Source organism: Sinocyclocheilus grahami, unplaced genomic scaffold, assembly GCF_001515645.1.
Source record: "Sinocyclocheilus grahami isolate Dianchi unplaced genomic scaffold, SAMN03320097.WGS_v1.1 scaffold540.1, whole genome shotgun sequence".
Taxonomy (NCBI): domain Eukaryota; kingdom Metazoa; phylum Chordata; class Actinopteri; order Cypriniformes; family Cyprinidae; genus Sinocyclocheilus; species Sinocyclocheilus grahami.
In genome coordinates, this window is record NW_015505719.1 from 107,500 (window position 1) to 132,291 (window position 24,792).

Here is a 24,792-nt window from a genome sequence, read left to right on the forward strand (position 1 = left end):
CCAGTATGAATGAAACACTAGGCTGATTTATCCTGGTTCATGGTGGATAGATATTGCTGGTCAGGGGCAGATATAACTTATAACCAGTATAGAAATGTTTTTCAAAAGCAAAACTTAACTGGTTAATATAGTTAAGCATCCCAATTGTGTAATATAATTAGTAATAATTATGATTAATAAAGAAATGAATAGATTACAGTTTTTTTATAAATGAAAACATTTACTTTAATAACATACAAATATTAAACATTACTGTTTGTTTAAAAATAAAAATATATGAATTTCATTATAACTTATGATTCGATTCGTGATATTTTATCATTATTATTTGTAATGTATGGCTGTCATTTATTATTTAAATTGTATAATTAAATCAATAAATATTTGAAAATCATTTTGTATTTATTTAATACATTCAAAAATTTTTAAGGGTGGCTGACAATGTAGAACAATAATTGGTAACACTTTAGTTTAGGGACTGATTTTCACTAATAACTACTTGCTTATTAACATGCATTTTAATAGCATATTGGCTGTTTATAAGTACTTATAAAGCACATATTAATGCCTTATTCTGCATAATCCTATCCCATACCTAAACTTAATTTCCTTACTATTAATAAGCATCAAATTAGTTGTCACGAATCCGGTCCATGAACTTTCCTTTTCATTGACTCTCGCACCACACAAACTGTTGCATAGCACCCCGGACTACATTTCCCATCATGCATTACTGATTGCACTCAGCACGAATTGCACACACCTGTTTACACTGATTGCACCCAGCTGTTTCATATCACTCCCTCACTATATAACACTCACTCTTATCCCTTCCCTCTGCCGAGTATTGTTTCAGCGTTTATCACTCCCCTAGAGATAGCTACTTTACGGAGCCCTTGTTATTTTCCTAGCCTTAGCCTTAGCATTAGCCTTAGCCCTAGTCCTTAGCCTTAGCCCTAGTCCTTAGCCTTAGCCTTAGCCTTAGCCCTAGTCATTTGCCTTAGCCTTAGCCTTCCCGGTTTCTGATCTTCGCCTGGTTCCCTGGATTCACCCCTTTTGTCTTGCCCCTTTTGATTCTGTCTGCCGATCGTCGACCTGCGCTAGCCCTAGGACTATTCTTGTGTTTTGCCCACCATATACCTGTTTGCCCTCATCTGACCCAGGCCTGCTGTATGACCACGTCTCTGTCTTTATCAAATAAAGCTTGCACATGGATCCGCAAGTCTCACGTCTCGTCAGCCCCGTAACATTAGTAGTTTATTGAGGCAAATGTCATAAGTAATAGTTAATAATGAGAATTTGTCCCAAAACTAAAGTGTGACCAAAAAATTTTAAAATATAAGCAAAACTAAATGTTTATAAGACCTGAATCAGACTCAAACTTTGGTTGCCTGCACATAAATGTGTCCGAGCCAGGTCCTGTTTCTGACCGAAAAGTGCTATTTTTTTTTATACATCGCTATTAGGCAAGAACCCCGTCTTGGTTCTGTGGCTCAAGGGGCCTATAAGGTCAGTGTTGAGTTCAACTCATTCTTTTCATTTACTGAAGACGGAGTGATGTCGCAGGAGGGATGAAAGACAGTGTGGAAATGGTGAGCGGGTGAAAAGAAGGTAAGAAAGAGGACTGGGAGAGAGGGGGGGGGGAGACACGTGTCATGCCTGGCCTTTAGAAGGAGTATAAAATGTCTTATTAATATTCATTGACCTACTGCCTAACTTCCACCGTTTCCCCTGTGCCCTGACTAAGAAGTGATAGAGGTCGTTCGGTTTAAAAAGACAGGAGAGGAAGGGATGGGGAGGAGAGAATCAAGAGACATAAAAGTAGGAGCCAATCAAGAATACCCGGTGCATAAGAACAACTGAACCTCTGTATCCATAAGAGGGAGATTTTCAGGTAATGCTGACACACACCCACACACACCAAATCCTTTTCGCTCCGTACAAAGACGGCGGTTCCTGGCTGGAGGGCCCTTGAGTTTCCAAAGAATGATACTCCAGGGCGTAATCTCCGTACCTCTTCAGCGGCCTGTGATGTGCGCTCTAGCATGGCGCTGCATGCTTATGTCAGTGAATGCATGATGTGTGTGTCAGTGCAGAAGTGTGTGTCAGCATGATTGCACGCAAAAGCCGAAGGGATCTGATGTCTGTGGATCTGTTTGGAGCTTTGGTTCTGAGACTTCACAAAAATGATGCAGCAAGAATATATAAAGAACGTCTGGCAGCTGCAATCTATGGGCTGGATCTGGTGATACAGGATATACAGGAATTTTCCTGCACTGAAAATAAATATAGAGATTACATAAATGGCCACTGATAGCTATTTCTATAAACATAAACTAGCTTTGTATATTTAGCCTAATCTCAGTGCATTGGGTTACACAAACTATGTAATATGAACCACACTTCACAAAATCAGGCGATACCAATCAGATTAAAGCAACAAAGAAATGTGAGCTAGCTTTTAGCTTAATTTAAATGGTTATGACAGAAACGAGCTGAAAATATCAATCAGAAATAATGTTTTTCCAATATATTTGAAGGGAAATGTGCATGGTGAACCGGACACTTAAATCAACCAGTTAGATCAGAAAGGTCACAGACATAATTTGGACTAGCCAGAAAAACTTGTTTGAACTTTTCGTAAGCTTTTAAATCTGGTCAATTATTGATGTTTTCTGTGCAATATCAAGACTACATTAACTAAGCTCCAGATGCTTACATGATTAACTACAACTTATATTTCCTATACAGACTACAGTTTAAAAATTTGGTGTCAGTAATTTTTTGTTTTATGTTTTTGAAAGAGGTCTCTTATGTTCACCCAGGCTGCATTTATTAGATCAAAGTAAAAACATTTAACTTTTAATGTCTAAGTGGAGTCTGTGGATTGATTGAGTAACTATAATGACCTGATGTATGTAATTTGTTATATAACCACTGAGAGACAAAGAATTGTCACACTGACGGAGGCAGATAGCCGAAACCAAAACGTTTGTCTTTACCAATCTTTGTAATATTCTATTTTAATATATTTTAAAATGTAATTTATTCCTGTGATGGCAAGGCTGAATTTTCAGCAGCCATTACTCCAGTCTTCAGTGTCACATTGTCCTTCAGAAATCATTCTAATATGATGATTTGGTACATTATTATCAATTTTGAAAATAGCTGCTTAATATTTTTTGTGAAAACCATGATACAGTTTTTCAAGATCCTTTGACAAATAGAAAACTGAAAAGAACAGCATTTACTGGAAATTGAATTTTACTGACACCAAACTTTCGAACACTAGTGTATATAATTATTAATAAATTTATATAAACTATTACATAATCAACAAACACTATGATAACTGTATTGGAACACTACCAACACAGACCTCCTCAAATATTGATCCTTTTTGTTGTAAAGGCACGGCAGGGGTTGTATCCAATAACCCAAAATCACACACTTTGCCTGTCTCTCACCTGATCCACGTTCACTCTAGCTATAATATGAAACATCGATATCTGTATCCCACTGTGAGAGTCCAAGCATTTGAAACTACACTTTTACCCTCATATGCTAAATAGAAATGCAAGCTTTACTCCAGAGTATTCTTGACATGCTGCCACCTGGAAAACATGCATAATGGCATTTAATATTTCAATATTTGAATAATAAAAGCCATTTGTGTTGATATTTCAGACTCTACCACATATTTAATTAATTATGTATGCGTATGGGAGGGGCTCATGAATATTCAGAGAAGGGTTGAGGAGGTGTACCACTTGAGCGCACTACAAGGTTGAGTGTTTCTGTGAAAAACTATTTGTTTTTCAGCAAACCAACATTCATTACGTTACCAAAGAACACAGCAGAGACTCAATCACCACATCTATGATAATCCCATTCTTTATTCCCAGAACAGCCTGAATTTTGGGTTATAAGACAATGACATGTCAACAAATGACTCCTGTGCAAATATGATCACAAAGAGGACATTTTAGTGGTTACTTTGTTTCATTTTCTGCAGCATCATGCCAGGCAGCCTGTCCGCCTGAAACTCTCCAAAATTTCTTTCCACATATCGATCAAATGGGTTTTGATTAGGGATGCACACAACTAAATGGACACAATTTGAGAGCGGAGACTTTGTCTCTTATCAAAAGTAACAAAACACAAAGCTCTTTACAATTAATGGATGGGGGGTGTGCTACAAATAATGTTTGGTGAAGGGAAAAAAGGCAGACCTGGCAACCCTGACTTGAACGGCCTTACATTTTTTAAGGTGTTTTTGATTTTACATTTTTTACTGATAATTTACTGACCCCCATGTCATCCAAGATGTTTGTGTTTTTCTTTGTTCATTCGAAAAGAAATTAAGGTTTTTGTGGAAAATATTCCAGGGTTTTTCTCCATATAGTGGCCCTTCAATGGAAGCCATCGGGTTGAAGGTCCAAATTGCAGTTTCAGTGTAGCTTCAAAGGGCTCCAGATGGAATAAGGGTCTTATCTAGCGAAATGATTGTTCATTTTCAAAAAAAAAAAAAAAAAAAAAGGGTACATACTTTTTAACCACAAATGCTCGTCTTGCAATAGCTCAACCTCGAGCAGGCAGAAGTACTGACCCAGGGTTTACAACGTGAACGTGCACAGAAAGTCAAACGTCCTTTTCATAAAATGGGTAAAACAATGATGTTGGACTAATTTTAAGTTGGAGGAGAAAATGAGATGGAGTTTTTCGCCCTACCCTACCTTTTTGAACCGAAGTACACAAACGAAAAATCAACCATGTTTTCCCAACATGATTACATAATGTGTGAAATCTCGCATCGCAGAGCTAGTGCAAGACGAGCATTTATAGCATTTTTTTGGGAAAATGACAGATGGCTTCACTAGATCCTAATTCCTCGGCTGGGATCGTGTAGAGTGCTTTAAAGCTGCATTGAAACTGCAATTTGGCCCTTCAACCCATTGAAGTCCACTATATGGAGAAAAATCCTGGAATGTTATCCTCAAAAACTTTAATTTCTTTTTGACTGAGAAAGAAATTTTTTATTCTGGAAGTGAACCAATCCTTTAATAGGCCCTGATCATCATTATTGGTCGACACATTATTGGTATTGTGTGGTCGTCCTATTGAATGTAGACATTAGAAGATGGGTAGGCCGACTATAAAGTGCATATGGTGAGCAACACCAATGAAATATTTCCATTTACACTAGGGCTGCACGATAAATCGCATGCGATATTTAATGCGCATCTTGTCAGTAAAGCCGGTTCTGTAATCAGCGGTAAATCTCCTTCACGTGCGTGCTTTCACATGGAGCAGCATTTACTACACAGAGCTAATGTTCACTGACAAGCTGCGCAAAACCACGTTCATATATGATCATGATGGAGATTTACAGCTGATTACAGAACCGGCTTTACTGACAAGATGCGCTTTAAATATCGCATGCGATTTATCATGCAGCCCTTACACCATTACACCATCAACACCAGCCAAAAATCACTGAAACAAGACAGGATGAATCCATGAATTCATGCTGCATATGCAAAATTTTGCCTGCACCATCGGTATGTCACAGCACAAATTGAGATTTGTCAAAACAGGCAGCGTTTTTTTTGTGTGCAATCTGTCCAGTTTTAGTTAGCCTCTTTCCAATGTTGCCTCTGAAAGAAGCTGAACCTGGTGTGGTCTACTGCTGCTGTGCATTCAGAGACAATGTTATTGATGACACTGTCGTAACGGGTGGTTGTTTTCCAGTTACCGCAGAGCTGCCAATGTTTTGTTTTTCGCACCATTGTCTGTAAACTCTAGAGACTGTTGCGCATGAAAATCCCCCGAGATTAGCAGGTTCTGAGACACTCAAATCAGCCTGGGGAGAAGAGGCGGAAATGGAAACTGGAAATGATGCAAGACAGACTAAAACTCACCTCGACTTCATGGGCATCACGGCTTAACCTGTTGGAGCGTGTTCAATAACTGATAGGCCACACTTCCAACAATGTCTAGAATGTACAATCTGAGGTAGGAAGGATATTGTGCAACTTATGTGCTATAAAGCACAAATTGTATGTATTGTTTATATATATATATATATATATATATATATATATATACATATACATATAGTGGGGCAAAAAAGTATTTAGTCTGCCACCGTATATATATGCATATACATTTATTTTACATTCCAAATAACATTAAAACTAGTCCAAAAAACACTCATTCTCTTACTTTCTCAGCGTCTCTGAAGAGCGCCTGCATTTCAGCTCAGTGAAGCAGATTATGACAATTAAGCAAAGATTAAAATAATTCAAATGTTCTTCAGGGATGGAGAAGAATGTGTCACAGCTTCATAGTTTTCTTTTCGAAACACAAAAAGCCCCCGACAGACAAGAGTGATTAGTAAAGCACAGATTTAACGCCGAATATTGAAAATTTGTGTCAGAGATCTCACTTCAATTTCTGTAGGTTTCAGCTTATGTCCAATTTAGGACTAATGCACTGTGCGGCTCAGTGGAGTGAGAAACCATTCTGCAATGTTGTTAAAAACCATCCTCAAATGTTATTAAGAGCAGTCAAACAGTCATTCACGCACTGCTGGAACATATCGACGGGAAACTCAATGTACTCACCCTCAAGGCAGCAAAGGTCACTGAGATTGTGGCAGTGTGTTAGAGAGGTGAAAAGTGCCTTGATCACACACCAAAAACAATAGATTCAATGTACAGTCACTGCAGTGCTTTGAAATCAACCCATACACGCATGTACAAATGCTCTCACACACACTTATTTCCTAATGGTCTAGACAGATCAGTGCTCTATGTTTCTCTATCAGCAGAAATGCTTTGAGATTTTAAGTCTCAAAGTCAATGCTAGAAAAAAGAAGAGAGCCAAATGAAAAGAAAATGCCCCAGTTTCACCTCACCCACTGCAATGCATTGCAATCCTCTTTCTTTCTTGCATGCTTTTTTCTGATTCTTCTGGAGTCGACAGATCAGACTCTTGACCCTTATTTATTATGCACCGCTTAGCTAGAAAATTATACATAGGAAAGCCCATAAGACTATATGAGAGGAAGAGAGAGAGCTTGACCTAATCAGAAAATGGACAACCTCTTTTACATATGTTCTACATAAGAAATATTCAACAGCTGTTCACTTTTTTACCAAGAACTCCTGGGTTTGTTTTTAAACAGCATTTATTTAGACAAAATATATAATTTTTAATAATAATAATAATAGTAAAAATGTATATATTTATAGTATATGTATATATGTAATGTATATATATAATATAATAAATTATAAATTCATATTTTTCATATGTACATTTCAATAAATAAACCCTTAAAATACTCTGGTGTTATCTTTTCTTGTATAATATAATATGATATATAGCAATTAATACTTTTCATTGTCAAGGTTAACAATACATGAAATTGACACTAAAGAAATATGTAACAATAAACATGCCACTAATAGTCACATGACAACTTCAGACCACAACGCATTATGCCGCTGCACAAACTTGAACCTGCGTCACCACAGCTTCATCAAACCCATAGCGCATGTGCCAACAGCTGCACCACAGCTACAACAAGACTCCGCACCTGTTCATATCCAGTGATGTTGAATTTGGTTAATTTTTCTTTTTGTTTGATGAAACACCACTTGACTCCGTTAAGCTGTGAGACCTCACTGCTTTTAGCATGATTGCATGTGATTAGATGTTCAGGCAGACCCTTACAAAGGCGGAATGTGCTCCTCTTAGCTTCAGAGGAAGAGTGAGAGAGCGAGATGAAGAACACAGACAGAAGTACCTGGAGCATAATTAAATATTAAGTCGGCTCTTTGATTTATGCAAAGCCAGAAGCCAGAGATTACCCTGTGCTCTCAATGTACAGCTGATCCAAATCCCAGCGCTGGGGGACTGGAGTTTGATATTCTGATCCTGTCTTAAAAGGACAAACATTCAGATGAAGGGACATGCACTCACACTTACAGCATAGAGGAGAAAACGGAGATCTACCTTGATCAAAGAAGGTAGAAAACCAAATGAGCTGTCTAGTCTGTCCAGAGTTAGTAAATGAAGTTATAAACTCAGTTTAGACAGGACCGATCATAAAATCTAGTACTTTTGCCTTGCTTTTTCACATGGCGTAGTAGTCAGAGATACTTTGAAACTGTAGATCTCCAAACTACTTAATGCTGCTTACAATTGAAAATAGATAAACTGCAATGAAGCTACCCTTTTACATTTTTTTCCAAACTGCAAGTGTTTTGTGAGTTGATGCAAGTCCATTAATTAAATCCTAAAAATGTAAAATGAAGATAAATATATTATGAAATAACTACAATTTAAAATAAAATAAACTATTTCCCCCCCTATATTTTAATTGTTTTCCTTTTGTAACAAAGTTCGTAGTCATGGGAAGGAGGCGGGAACCACCGAACGTTCAAAGAAAACTTTAATAATAAAATAAACACAAAATAGCGCGACAGCCCCTCGCAGACGACGGTCACGCACAAACAGAACCAAAACACAAAATAAAATCCAGGCCTGGTCCTCTCTTGTCCAACACTGTCGTCACTCCTCCTTTTATCCTTCCGGAGCTCCTCCGTGGGACTCGAGACCGGTGAGTGGTGCAGGTGTCGTGCATTAGCATTTACTCCACCGGCCTCGCTCCGTTCCCACGGCTCTCGGCCCCGCCCCTCTCGTCACAGCTTTGTTTATTGAAATATTAAACACAGGTGCAAGGACTCAACTGAATCTGTCAATCACCTGTTGATCAGATTCATTTAAATGAACAGTCTGAACAAAGTAATTCACTAAGGTCATTCAGATGTTACAACTGATTCACTGTTTTGAATCAAGCACACAGATTCATAAGAGACTATGAAGACAAAGTTTGTTGATTATAGCCTTGAGGTGTGGTTGCATTTACTGCTGTTCTGCAAATTTTCCCAAATGAAATTGGGCCTTAGGAGTATGGTTCACAACTGGTTCAAATTCGTCATTCAAATTCGCCACAACAACTAATGGACAGCAGCTTGAAAGCTGAAAGTGACTGTGTGAGCTATGCTTTTTTCATTTATGCACTATTGACAAGGGACCTATTTTATCCACAAAATTTTGCAGAAATTTCTCAATAGTTGTGATGTCATAGTTGTAGCGTCTGGACCACTCAAACACACAATATATATTTTGTTAGCTAGATTTCACAAATACTTTGTAACACCCCAGGACGCCGAACAGGACCCTGGTTTCATGGTAACCCGATACATTTACAACCTTGTGGAATGCGAGCCGACTCTCAGCTGCATTCTCATTTCTAAATGAATCTTGCAGTGTAGTTTTCATAAACAGTCTATGTGAACTGGGGGGTATTTTGAACTCTTTGAACTACCAGTATGTCATAGTACGCTGAATATCCACTTTCCATGATTTCTATAATTTCCCCCCACTTAACCATTATGATTCTAGCCACCCTTGCAGCCATTTACAGTATGAGCCCATGCTAATGGAGCTCCAGGCCAAGGACGGAGGTCGTTGATGGATCACGGCTGTCTGTGTGTGATGAGGTGCACATAAAACCCACTGTATCTTCTCAGCGCTGGCATAAATCTGTCACAGGTAAAACAGTTTCCATATATAGCCCAGGTTCAGTGTGCTCTCGATTTCTGAGAACATTACGTCAAAGCTGAGTCACCTTTAAGTCACTGAACACCTGAACTCGAACCTCTGGAAACCTGAACTCAGACCTGCTTAATGTCATGTACACAAGTAGGACATGCTCCTGGATCACAAGTCTTTGTCGGTACTGAAACAACCACCAACTAGTGCTCTATGATTTTAGGAGTAAGGTAAGAACCTGGAACAACACTTTTTCCAGTCCAAAATGCCCTCAGACCTTGTGTTCCTGCTCATTTTTGGTGACGTAATGCTGCATAGACCGTTGGGAGAAAGACCGCACCAGTGTAGACCCGGCAAGGTGGAAATGACAAATAGTACACCCTCAGGTCTTGTGAACTTCCCGATTGACAGGAATATTGTTGCAGGCCCTGAATCACATTGTACCTTCTCCTGAAAGCTCCTTCTGTAACCTTTTTCAACGCACTGTGATTGCCTCCATCACACTTTCTTCAACACCCTCCTCTGAACTCTTATCTATTCCCCTGACAGCAGTTTCCCTTCTAGAAGAAATTAAAATTCACTTCCACAAAACTATGGCTGAACTCTGAATAGCATAATAGCATACTACTATTTTCCATTGCTTAATATGGTAAAAACAGTAAGAGACCAATTGTAATCCATTACTGATTCCAAATTACACAACATAAGGTTGCAGTTAGCAACATATTGCATTACATTACACATTTGAGGTAATATAATCAGACTACTTTTTGATTACTACTTTAGATGACTACTTTTGACCTAACTTGTATATCACATTCATTAAAATAGGATAATCTTGTACCATATTGATATAAAGATGCAAAGAAAAAGAATTCCATTTATTGTTATTGACAACATGAATTGCATTAAAACATTACTTTATGTCAAGATTTCCTAAACTGGGATCCGTAAAATAACTGCGGGGGTGGGGGGGTTGTGAGGTTAAAGAAAATATAAGCAGCAGGCTATTTTAGAAAGGAACATTTAAAAGATGAAAAAATGAATTAGAAAGAATAAATAAATAATGAATAACTTATTGCTATTGCGTAAATATGTAATTATGCAATCAATAAAAAAGTAACTGTAGTCTGATTCCAAGCATTTTAAAATCTAATTTAATCTAATTACAAGTACTTAATTTTTAGAATATGATTACTTAATCCAGATTACATGTAATCAGTTACTACCCAGCTCTGATAGTTTATCTTCCTTCACCAATACAATCATACTCTTATATAATCATATACCAGGACATTTCATATTACCATTATTAGAAGAATCTGTGGCGCACAGTGAATCCCGCCTTCTAATTAAAACAGCCAATCACAAAAATTGGCTAGACAAACCTGAAATATACTTTTCAATGACATTTGAGAATAAGAAACAACATTTATGGAAGTGTGTATGTCAAATTTTATTGCTGATTTGAAATAAGTTATTTAAATGTGAATTTGGATAGCAGTTTTTGAGATTTATTCAAATAGATAGGAATAGGTTGTGCATGCCTGAAATAGCTGCCCGGAGGCGTTGCAAATATGGCCGCACAGTAAACTGACTTTTCTTGAAAGGGATTTTTGATATAAAGTCAACAAAAATAGAATGCTAGAAACTAGAGGAATTTCAAGGAATTAGAAGCAGAGGAACTCTCACTAAGACCTTGGGAAGTTAATGTAGGAGAGTACAGCAAGTGAAACTTACTGACACTTGAAGCCTGTGAAGCGGGAGATGATGTAAGCATGGCCCCAGGCTGTGCCGGAGAGGTGGGGCTAATGACAGAGGAGAGTGACACGTGTGAAAGACAAGAGCGCTCGTGACAGACCCGAGCTGACACACTGCCAGTGCCACAAATATGTGTGTAAGATATTTTTCAGTCAGAAAATATAATAAACATTAAGCAGCACAACTGTTTTCAACATTGATAACAAGAAATGTTTCTTAAGCACAAAATCAGTATATTAGAATGATTTCTGAAGGATCATGTGACACTAAAGACTGGAGTAATGATGCTAAAAATTCAGCTTTGCCATGACAGGAATAAATTACATTTTAAAATACATCAAAATAGAAACATGTTGTTTTAAAATTTTCATTAAATTAAAATGTTTTGTGATTCGGATCACATAAATGCAGCATTGGTGACCATAAGAGATTTCTTTAAAAAAAAAAAACATTACTATATAATACAATCTAAACAAAATCTAGAAAAACTAGGCAAACCTCACTAATTGACTAGTAATAACAGGAAGGTTTCAATGTGGGGAATTTAGCTCTTTCTCTGTAATCAACAAACAACCAAATACACAACCATGCAAGCACACACTCACACGCACACGCACACGCACACAGGATAAAGACATTAAAACAGCACTGCTAAACATGGGCATATTAAAGCATGCACTCCGGGGGGAAACGAAGACCTTGTTTTAATGACCACATTAACCCTAGTCATTAAGCTTGTCTACGGTTAAACACACACAAACACACACACGCACACAAACACACACCCTCCCCATTTCTCCCGAAACACTGACGGCTTCTTAACATGACAAATGAGTCCAGATTATCAAGTCAAGGGACCATGGCAACGATAACATTCCATGTCTGATCCCAAACACACATGTGTACACGCACGCCAGCATCCTCAAATTCATTTGCACTCATTACATCAATAACTACTTCAGAATACAAGTAAACAAGGGAGTCTGGGACACGGATAGCTGCCAAATAAAGATTCTCAATTCAGACTGACAAAGCTGCTGTCCTTTGCCAAGTGAGCAGTAAGCACTCATAGGGATTGTGACATTTTGTTGCCGTTAGGCTAAGACGGATGGCTAAAATTAAGAGACAAAAAAATCCACGGCCGTGTGCCACCGGGATGAGGATCTGAACACAAGTCATTGCGATGCCAAAGGGGTAGAGATCGTTTGCATAACGCAGGCAGAAATTGCCAGGGAAATGCAGATAATGCAGGTCATTTCAATCAAATTTCTTTTAGAAAAACATTTGGTGAGGTAAAATACATTTATGAGACAATTTGCAACATTAATAAGTTGTTTTGGAGAAGTTTGTGATTCGTCAAACGCAACAAACGCAACAATCAATCTCTTTGCTATCACATATAATATAATTATTTGGTAACACTTTTACAATGTTATGTTTCAATGAGTTTATGTATTACTGGTATCATAATCTAACAATAAACAATTATTTAAACATGATTTTATCATTTATGTTAATTTAAACATATACTACAGTCCATTTTTAACAGGGGTCGACCGATAGGCCTATGTGTTTTTCAGGGCCGATGCAGACACCGATTATAACAGATCCAGTAGAGCGATAAACTATATTTTGAATCAATTAACATGTCTGGTGTAAAAATTTAAATTAAAATTAAATGTCAAAATTAAGAATAACAAGGGCTCTGACAAAAACTTTCATTAAATGCTTTTAAATTATTTTATCGGCAAATCAGTTTTGAAAATGACCTATACCGATAACCATAAAAATGCTTAATATCGGCCAGACCGATAATTGGTCAACCCCTAATTTTTAATTCATGTTAATTTGAAATACATAAACTAATGTTAATTTACACAACTTTAAATACTAAAACATGTTGGTATATGTAGAAATTGAAATTAATTTTGTTAAATAAATACTAACTGTGAGTAATTGTTGCTCATGATACCATTTATTTATTATTTATTTTAAATTCTAGAATTAATAATTAGTACAATATTCATCATTCACAATATGTTTTTTTAATTTGGCACTCGCAATAAAGAGTAGCAGCAGTTTTAATTAAACCAAATTCACATTTGTGTCTGGGTCACGTTGCTTACATTTATTTTGATTGCAAATATATAGGCCAAGCCAACAGCTGCAAAAAATTGCTTGGGGGGGAAAAATGTTTTTTTTTTTTTTACTTATAAATATAGAAAATCTATACCTGCATATTTGGGAGTTTAGAGTTAATCTAGCAGTTCGCTAGAATAAACTCAAAGATCCTATGTATAGGAGAGGCCTGTTTTGAGCGTAGACAAGCCGTCGAGTTGACTGCCAAGGCAATTTGTGAAAACGAAGGAAAAAGTGCAACCTCAACATGGCAGCAAAAAAACACATAGCTCTACAGAATTTCTCTACACCTACAATGATTTCTGCTGAGGGTAAGTATGTGTCATTTTATAGGGAAACCCGTCAGCAATTAAACCTGATGAATGTAATTGAAAGAGTTATCACACTCCACTGACAGTTAGTGAACGAGACAAAAAGCCCAACCACTCTTACTCTGTCTGCGATCAAAGTCATTTCCTCAATCAGACAACCGTGCAATAATCGTCCCGGCACTTTCCATTGCTCACGCGCGCTGCTTCTTTCTCTTACAATGAGCTTTGACGTTTCCTCTTGGTGAATTTGAAAGGACGGCCCCTATTATGCTTTGATAAAGTTCAACAATTCTACCTCATACATCAGGGAGATAAACACCACCGCAACGCAGCACAAGTAAACAACAACAGAGAATATACAGCTCAGCAAAACATGCAACAGAACAAACAGATGCGAGACCTGAAATGCAGCTCCTGCTTGGCAGATGTAACGTCGCGGTTGCTATGGTGCTAGGCAGGATGGGCCGGTGTGCGAGTTAGAAGATGATTAGTTTGGGATACAGGGGGTAGAAGTGTTATATTAAAAGACAAACATGCGCACAATCCTGTGGGCATGAACAAGCACAGTACAAAAACAGAGACAAGCAAAAATACCGACATGAAGACACACATACACCTGGGGCTAACCAGACTCCGTGGCTCGTGATGTAAACCAGCGTCCGCTTCTCAGCAGACACGCGCGACGCCAGCGTTCCGTGGCCTGATGCCCATCGCTCAGGGCGCACAGGCCCAGCTCAGCGCTCCCAATCAGGATTTAGGCATCTGAGTACGTGGCCTCCACGTCTTGGTGAAACAGAGCCAATCCTCTTTCCCTTCGCTCAATCTGTTCATTTTAATTACTCCTCCTCCTTCAGGGCATGACTTCTCATTACAACTCCCCTCATTTCCCTTCCTTTTCAGATCACAATAAAGACACAATTAATTCATTTCATTGAGGAAAACAAAGCTATTGCCAACATTGGAGACCCAATGTAGGGGATACAGCCAAGCAATAGGAAAGAAAGCCACAATTGAGACTTTTTTAAAGAGAAGTGAAGTGATAAACTGTGGAATTAAAGGATTGACTTCATCCTTAATGTTCTAAACTAGTCAAGTCCAAAACTGCGACATGCCAAAAATGGCTCTTTCCAACCATAAGCTTGGTATTCTGTTGTTTTCCACTAAATAACACTTATCAAGGACTGATAGGAAACTGGAACTACCTCCAGAAATCTTGAGGGGCTCTTTTGCTTTAAACCCCTGAAGTTTGAAAGTTGCATTTAATTATTCTATAAATCAATTGGTGGAGTAATCCTCTTAAAGTGAAACCAAACATCTGATAGTGTCTGCTTATATAAATATTCATTTGCATGACTAAAGTTTAGTGAAAGAATGGATTATGTGATTTGGTGGAAAATTGATTAATAGCATGTATTTTTGTAATGTGTGTTGAGTAAGATGAGGTGACTCTTCACTTTATGTCAGAAAACTAACTAAAGAACTATTATGGAGTTATATTAACTTCTTTGATTCTGTCCATTCACCCATGCGTCTATTCATGCATGCACCCATTCATCTATTTGTCCATCCATCCATCTATCCTTTTAGAGATTAGTTTCCGATTAGTAACGAAGCCTCATTTCTTCTTTTAAACATTAAGAAAATCTGTTTTAATAATTTCTCTTTGGAAAAAGTATAAACAAGCTCCCACAACTGTAGGCGGATCTGAGTGGCAATAAACATTCTAATTCAATTATGTTGAGCTAGTACATTTATCTGATTTCTTTGACTTTTGTAAACCAAAAGTTTAGCAAGGAAAATCAGAAGGTCATTCTGCTGTGAAAAACACTGACAGATTTAGACAGAAGAGTTTCTTAGTTCTTCTATATATTCAACTCTTGAATTTACTCCAGCTTCTCTGGTACATACGGAGAGACAGAGAACACCACATAAAACGGCAGGATGGCATGCTCGCACCCCCAAAGCAACATGAGGTGAGGCCAAAGAGCATGGTTAAGCAGGCAATTGGTAATCCCTGGACCAAATACATCTCATTCCTTCACACACACACACACACACACACACACACACACACAGCACTACTGTACATGTGTGAGAATAGTCAAGCAATTCCTATAAGCACATGCTAACTCGCAAAGGGCTGCGCTGTAAAATGAGATTACATTCACAGTGCCTCACAGAGGAAATAAGCTAATACTGAGTCAGAGATGTGGGAATGTAATAATATTTATGTGTGAAGTGCAAATCGTGTTTTGTGCCAGTGTGGGTATATGCATATTTTTCACCTTTCTGTTTGGCCAGCAGGCTTTCAGAACAGCCTGGCTCCTGAAGAACACCAGTAGGTGGATGTCTTGATCGCTGAGGCTGAATGAATGTCCTAGGATCTGCAGGACCTCAATTCTGGGTCTTCCAGGTTTAGAATCGTCGCCATAAAAGGGTCGTAACCATGCCAACATGTCCTCAGATGTTACCATATTCCCACTGAAATAAATGACATAAAATCAGGAAAGAATGACATAAGATTAGAATGACATAAAATCAGGGGAAAAAATGTATTTTATGTACCGATACATATTACAGATCATACATACACAATTTAAATGTCTGTTTTTTTGTTCTCAAACATTTAAACATTTTTTTTTTATAAAATCACTTATTTAACAAGGATGCAGTAAATCGATGCTATAAAGTTACAAATAATTTCAAATAAATGCTGCTCTTTTGATCAAGAATCATCAAAAAAATTGTATCATGGTTATCTCAAAAATATTATGCAGCACAACATAATAAATATTAGTAATAATAAATGCTTATTTGAGCACCAAATCATCATATTAGAATAATTTCTGAAGGATAATATGACATTGAAGGCTGAAGGGCTGAATACATCTACATCTCAAATACATCTCATTCCTTCACACACACACACACACACACACATTCTTTTTCTTTCTATTTTTATTTTTTTTCCTATTTTTATTTTGAAATACAACGATATTACTAAGTGTTTTTACAAGACAATCCACAAAGTAAATCACAAATTAGGTCATTTACAAAATTTTACAAAAACTGTCCAACATGTGCAAACATTTGATTATTTACTCAAATATTCAATTCATATGATATATTCAATCTTAAATATTTCAATCTTCTTAATTTTAATTTTATAATGTTACTTTGTTCCACATGGTTTAAAATGATAACATTTGTCTCTAAAAATCTGATTGGATTGTTTGAAGCACCAATAAAAAGGTGACATATGGACATGTGATCGTCTATCAATTTAATTTCATGTTAGTTTGGCTAACAAACTATTTTCACATGTCAAAACAATTGCTTACTGTAGTCATTACTATTAACATAGCTTTCTTTTATCATGCTAATACTGCTTCTGCTGTATGCCGTGCCAAACAATCTCATTTAGTAGCAGAAACATCCCTGTAATTCATACCCAATATATATTCTTTACTGTTTTACACTAAAGCGTACCTCATATGACTGTATACTACAACTATCAACTCATCCCTTCCTCTGAGGTCAAACGTACAACACTATGTTCAAATAATAGTAAACGGGAACACTGCACCAAAGGAAACACCTACCCGCTCTGTATATTAGTGTGCACTGCTGCAACAATTCCTTCCAGCACCTTAAAGGGGTCTGCATAATCTTTCAACGTGTCCTTGTCACCGCTGAAAACAAATACACACACACACACACACACACACACACACACACACACACACACACACACACACACACACACACACACAGCTTGAGTTTTGATTCAATGTCTTGAGGCTTTAAAGTGGCTTTATGGCTGCAAACTTTGTGTGTGTGTGTGTGTGTGTGTGTGTGTACGCTGAAGGATGGGCTTTTCACACTGAGCAATCTTAATGCTCTTCTGCTGATGTTCTAGCTGCAGGGCTCCTCCCTTCTCCTCTGGCCTTGTCTGTCTCCCTCCATTAAAGGTGTTTGTGTTATGTTTTTATGCATGAGGCTGCTCCGCCTAATTATGTTTCTATTAATAATTGCTTTGTATTTTTACACCAACATTCTCTTATTTCATTCCTACTGCTGCAGTGAACACTTTGTCAGTCTGGTGTTTATTAATCTGTGGTCTCCAGAGGCATCTTCTTCTCCATGATGTCAACAAATGCTCTATTTTGCAGTTTCCTTCAGTGCTGTAGTTGTATGTTAGACTTCACCTTCTCTCTTTGGTCAGGAGATATCACAGGTTAATATAACATGAGCGATGCTTCGTTGGGAATGACAAATTTCTGTTGTGTTGCTTCCAAATCATTCATGTTTCAACATCTTTTTTATAATATATAATATTATTTACTTCAGCTGGATTCCCACAACTGTATCAAACCACAGTCAGTGGATGTGCTGTATAAAACAATAAGTGATTTATTTTCAGACTTTAATTAGCAGAGCGCTATAGTTGGGACACATTTTTCTGCTTTGCCCTTGTAATCTGCACAGCAGCCCATTTTATTGCTACAGCATCATTAAAATGTTCATGTACTGTTAAATTCGAAGAATTGCTCTGACATTCCTCTGGTACTCCTGTTATAATAAGTTTAGAGGGTTTGTTTTTAATTTCAACATGAATTAGTTCTCTTTCAATCATCTAAAATATTACATTCTGATCGTAATGCTATTACAACAATCATACAAAGATTAGAAAGATGTCAATGAATTTTCTATGATACTAATACTTAAAATATTCCACATACAGAACTACCATAGCATTCAAACGTTTGGGGGTCATTAAGATTATTATTTTTTTATAATTAAATGTAAAAAAAAATAGATTTTAAATTTATTTTAAATTCATGCTGTTCTTTTGAACTTTATACTCATCAAATAGTCCAGAAAAAAAATGTATAAAAATAAAAAGACTACAAAAACTTAAAACCTTCCTTTAAAGGTCACATATTTTACCCCTTTCTGGAGTTTTATTTTAGGTTTTTATGTCCTTAAGAATATATATTTGCAATATAAGTACCAAAAACCATCTCAATATATTTTTACAGCTCCTCTCTCAGGAGCTCTTCTGAGAACAGGTCGATTTTGGCCCGTCTAATTAATATTCATGAGCCTCTCTTCTGATTGGCCTGTTGTTTTCTGAGTGACGCACAGTCAGGCCAACCACAGGTAACTAGGGTCAGCCAACGTCACAGCGCTAGCTGGAGGCAGCAAAACAAAGGGGAAACTGGAGGCGGCCCATTCAAACCAGTGCAGACTCGGCTACATAAGGAGCTTAAAATATCATCTTGTTGTGATGTTGGGTGCCAGAATCTATGTAATACAGCCTCAAATTAGAAATTTGATCGCATATCTGCTGCCACTGCCAGACAAAAAACCAACGACAGCTGTGGTTAAATGCGATAAAACGAGCAGACTGGACAGAAACAATTGTCAAAAATGCTCACGTTTGCAGCACACACTAATTATCAGAAAAGAATAGTCTTTTATTGTTATGGGCGCGTCTACAGATTTCTTGCCATATGTCTGTTTCTTGCATCTCATTACTATGTCGTGTATGAAATAATGTCTGTGTGCATGTGTGTAAAACAACAAACTGACGATTCATATATAATCATTTGTAATTGTATATACACTGTTGTGATTAATTGTGGCTGGAACAATAATGTAGCTGTTAAAAATAGTTGCCTGCTGAAATTTAAATGTATATACATGACTAAGTTAGACACGGTGAGTTTGTCTTTACTATACAAGTTATATGTGATCCACCTCATAGTAACAATCCTGTCAGATCGTCCATCCTTTGAGTGAGAGTGTAACGTTACAGGTCAGCCGATCTGGTTTCGTGGTTAAATTTAACCTTTTCGACATGTTTCGGTGTTGTCGTTGCTCAGCAATGGCATGGACGCGATGTTGTCTGGGGGTTTGGCAAAAGGAGAGTGGGACTTTAAAATTCACTAAACACAACCGCACACACATATATACACCAGTGTCCTTGGAGGAACATTGTGTTTCTAAAGGATTATTTATACATGAAACATAACCATAATCTTTTACTCCCCAGATATAAACATCAATCATGAGCAGCTTTGTAGACCACAGATTCCGTTTAAAAAAAGATTTCCAACTTCTTAAAAAAAGAACAGGTCACAAGAAAGCTGAGTAAAGCAGAGAATACAGTTTGATGAAATAAACTTTGCAAAATAGTTTGACAATTCCCTGTGCCCAAATCATTTCTTTGTTAATGATTCATTTGCCCACCTCTGCAAAACAGTAATTAGCAGCAGAAGACAGAAACACGCTTTAGTTTTAAGCAATTACCTAGAATATGAATCACTCCAGCATAGAGAAAAGGGGCAGGCTGCATTTGAATAAAAGCAAACTGTAATCAATCTTCATTTTTCTGACCATCGTTTTCTCTGATTCAGGAGACCTTCACTAATCCTGCTTGATTACGGATTGAGCTGAAACGTCTGATCAACACAGACTCACGAAGCAGTATGACTAATCAGGAGGTGTAGAAAGACGGGTTCCCACTCTTTGATGGTCTTGGAGATTTACAAAAAACTGAAAAATAAAAGTAAAATCTTTCAGAAGTATTGAGCGCATGAAAAATTAAGGAAATAAAAAAAAATATATATTTATACATATATATATACATATATACAAATAAGTGATGAAACGCAGGGATGTGTCAATAATACAATTTTGTTTGAATCTGATAAGATGACAATTATTTTCATGGTCGACAACGGATTATGGAAGATACTAATATAATGAAATTTAGATATCAATTTCAGCCTATAATAAATTAAAATCATAAGTTTTGAATGCTTCAAGGGAATTTAGGCAAAATATATATATATACAGTGGGTACGGAAAGTATTCAGACCCCCTTAAATTTTTCACTCTTTGTTATATTGCAGCCATTTGCTAAAATCATTTAAGTTAATTTTTTTTCCTCATTAATGTACACACAGCACCCCATATTGACAGAAAAACACAGAATTGTTGACATTTTTGCAGATTTATTAAAAAAGAAAAACTGAAATATCACATGGTCCTAAGTATTCAGACCCTTTGCTCAGTATTTAGTAGAAGCACCCTTTTGATCTAATACAGCCATGAGTCTTTTTGGGAAAGATGCAACAAGTTTTTCACACCTGGATTTGGGGATCCTCTGCCATTCCTCCTTGCAGATCCTCTCCAGTTCTGTCGGTTGGATGGTAAACGTTGGTGGACAGCCATTTTTAGGTCTCTCCAGAGATGCTCAATTGGGTTTAAGTCAGGGCTCTGGCTGGGCCATTCAAGAACAGTCACAGAGTTGCTGTGAAGCCACTCCTTCGTTATTTTAGCTGTGTGCTTAGGGTCATTGTCTTGTTGGAAGATAAACCTTCGGCCCAGTCTGAGGTCCTGAGCACTCTGGAGAAGGTTTTCATCCAGGATATCCCTGTACTTGGCCGCATTCATCTTTCCCTCGATTGCAACCAGTCGTCCTGTCCCCCACAGCATGATGCTGCCACCACCATGCTTCACTGCTGGGACTGTATTGGACAGGTGATGAGCAGTGCCTGGTTTTCTCCACACATACCGCTTAGAATTAAGGCCAAAAAGTTCCATCTTGGTCTCATCAGACCAGAGAATCTTATTTCTCACCATCCTGCAGGTGTTTTTTTAGCAAACTCCATGCGGGCTTTCATGTGTCTTGCACGGAGAGTCTTCCGTCGGGCCACTCTGCCATAAAACCCCGACTGGTGGAGGGCTGCAGTGATGGTTGACTTTCTACAACTTTCTCCCATCTCCCAACTGCATCTCTGGAGCTCAGCCACAGTGATCTTTGGGTTCTTCTTTACCTCTCTCACCAAGGCTCTTCTCCCCCGATAGCTCAGTTTGGCCGGACGGCCAGCTCTAGGAAGGGTTCTGGTCATCCCAAACGTCTTCCATTTAAGGAATGGAGGCCACTGTGCTCTTGGGAACCTTAAGTGCAGCAGAAATTTTTTTGTAACCTTGGCCAGATCTGTGCCTTGCCACAATTCTGTCTCTGAGCTCTTCAGGCAGTTCCTTTGACCTCATGATTCTCATTTGCTCTGACATGCACTGTGAGCTGTAAGGTCTTATATAGACAGGTGTGTGGCTTTCCTAATCAAGTCCAATCAGTATAATCAAACACAGCTGGACTCAAATGAAAGTGTAGAACCATCTCAAGGATGATCAGAAGAAATGGACAGCACCTGAGTTAAATATATGAGTGTCACAGCAAAGGGTCTGAATACTTAGGACCATGTGATATTTCAGTTTTTTTTTTTTTTTATAAATCTGCAAAAATGTCAACAATTCTGTGTTTTTCTGTCAATATGGGGGGCTGTGTGTACATTAATGAGGAAAAAAAATTTAACTTAAATGATTTTAACAAATGGCTGCAATATAACAAAGAGTGAAAAATTTAAGGGGGTCTGAATACTTTCCGTACCCACTGTATATATATATTTTTATATTTCCTACCAATTAAGTACATTGGTCATTTATAAAATGTAACAATAGAACACGAGTTAGTACAGTGCTAAAATATTAAATCTTAATGATTTCACTATTAAATATCTCTTCATTTTTGTTTTATAATGCAACTTTGTTTCACATTGTTTAAAATGCTAACATTTTAAAATGCATAATAGTTAATTCAAAATAATATTAAAAGTTCATACTACTGACTCATTCATTATTATGAAATACTAGTAGTCACTTATACTGTCTAAAAAAAACTTTTGAAGGCTAGAGGTGAATTTAGGCAATATAAGAATGCTGAAAATAAGAATGCACAATTGAATATCCAATACTCACTGATTGGTTATATGTGACCCTGGTATATAACTATTTATAAAGATATAACTATTTGAAATCTGGAATCTGAGGGTGTAAAAAAATCCAAGTATTGAGAAAATTGTCTTTAAAAGTTGTCCAAAAGTCCTTAGCAGTGCATATTACTAATCAAAAATGAAGTTTTTATATATTTACGGTAGGAAATTTACAAAATATCTTCATGGAACATGATCTTTACTTAATATTCTAATGATTTTTGGCATAAAAGAAAAATCTATAATTTTGACCCATGCAATGTATTGTCGGCTATTGCTACGAATATACCCATGTGAATTAAGAGTGGTTTTGTAGTCCAGGGTCATAAATATATGATATATGATCCAATACTGGCTGATATGGTCATCCTCCATTATGCTTCTGACTAATGAAAGTTTTTCTCATGTGAAGATCTACACGGAAATCTACACAGAAAAAAAATTTGGCTGCATAGATGCAAGATTCAATACTTGAAACCTGCTGAATGAGACACCAAGTCAAATTATTAATCACGGTAACAGTTTGTCCAGACCTCTGGGCTCTTAAAAGTTGGCAGTTTGGTCCGAAACCTTAAAAAATCAGTTCACAATAACTGCCTTAAAAAGTTTCACAAGTTGTGTTGGAAAATCAGAGATTGGTTCGAGAAATCTAAGCTAGCACTACCTGCTCTCTCTGAATTGCTAGTATTACTAAGGACACAGTGTTATTAAGAACCAGCCAGCAGGGAAGGTGGTGACCTCCTAAAAGCAGGAGATGAAAGGTAAGAAAAAGAGAGAACGCAAGCTGTAAAGGAGAGAGATTAGAGGCCAGGGCAGAGGCCAGTGCTGTGTTTAACTCAATCAAGCAAAAACACATCCAGCCTGACACAGGTTAATAGAGGTATAGGCCATAAAGACAGACTGGGAGAGGGAAAGAGAGACAGAGATAGCAGTACTAGCGAGAGTATAAAACAGACAGAGAGAAAATGAGGGTGATATTAAGAAAATGACATCGGCAAAGAGAAATCGTCCAACTGCAGCTCATCGTACCTGAGAGCAGTTATGATTCACTCCACTGCGTCCAGGACTACGGTCTTCGGCGACAGGTCACTCGTTCCCACGCTGACTGCGAGCAGCTGCTGGATTCATTCGAGGGGCTGTCCGTCCATGGCCATTGTGACGGCCAGATGGCGCACCTTAGATTGCTCGGATCTGGACAGGTCATAATTGCAACTGTACTTCTGCAAGAGCTCCTAAAAAAAGACAAGAATACAAAGACATAAACTTCAAATCATGCCGGGAAAACATTACCTCTCTTTATGTTCCCCATTCTCTGGCAGTAATCAATGAGTAATATGTGCTGAGACAAAAACAAAGCCTAAAGTAAGACAGAGAGACATACTGTAGCGGTACACATGAGGACAAGGAACAAAACAATTTGTTGGGTTGCTGAGAATCGTGAGGCACAAGCTCATCACACACACAAAATTCCAAACCTAGTGAGCTCCCTACCGAGGCAGCCTTTTTAGGCGTCATTCCTGGCTCAAAAGCTGTTCCTAAAACATTATTATGTTTCCTAGCATTCCAGCCAGACATACACTGCCATTCAAAAGTTTGGGGTCAGTAAGATATTTTGTTAAAAATATGAATTAATTTATTAAGCAAGGATGTATTTAATCAAAAATCAAATAATCCTCCAAAATGTATCACAGTTTTTAACATTATTAATAAGAAATGTTTCTTAAGCCCCAAATCAGCATATTAGAATGATTTATGAAGGATCATGCGACACTAAAGACTGGAGTTATTATGCTGAAAAATAAGTTTTGCCAAAGGAATACATTACATTATGAAAAAGATTAAAATAGAAGTTAAGATTTAGAATTATTATTAGTGCTGTCAAACGATTAATCGCATCCAAAATAAAAGTTTTTCTTTACATAATATGTGTGTGTGCTGTGTATATGTATTATGTATATATAAATACACACACATACAGTTCATTTTTTGAAAATATTTACATTAGGGCTGGGCGATTTTCCCAATTTTATCGAGTAATTTAATGTTTTGCCACGATTTTATTTTTTAGAAATCGAGGAATCGCGATTTTGAATAGAAATATTACCAAA

The 24,792-nt window shown here is 37.3% G+C and overlaps 1 pseudogene; it reads right to left on the bottom strand.

Annotated features, from left to right (window-relative positions):
- Positions 1 to 24,792, bottom strand: part of LOC107555605 (neuroblastoma-amplified sequence-like) — a 197,259-nt pseudogene that overhangs the window by 36,287 nt on the left and 136,180 nt on the right.